Source organism: Molothrus aeneus, chromosome 5, assembly GCF_037042795.1.
Source record: "Molothrus aeneus isolate 106 chromosome 5, BPBGC_Maene_1.0, whole genome shotgun sequence".
Classification (NCBI taxonomy): domain Eukaryota; kingdom Metazoa; phylum Chordata; class Aves; order Passeriformes; family Icteridae; genus Molothrus; species Molothrus aeneus.
In genome coordinates, this window is record NC_089650.1 from 444,187 (window position 1) to 444,437 (window position 251).

Genomic DNA, 251 nt, shown 5'->3' on the forward strand with positions numbered 1-251 from the left:
CCGTTGGTATATTTTGTGATGATTTTGCTTTCCCCAGGTTTGGGAACTCTTGCTACAGAATAGCCAGGAGTTCTTAAAGGGTTTTGGCAGGTGCCCATATGCATGCCTCTCCATGGGATTGACAATGCAGCTAAAAATAAATATCTTGAGCCAGCATTTGCCTTGCACCAAGTGAACTGTTAACAGTTTTGCACGTTCAACAGGCTTGGTCATTGTCTGCTGAAATTTAGCGGGAGACAGGAATTGGATGG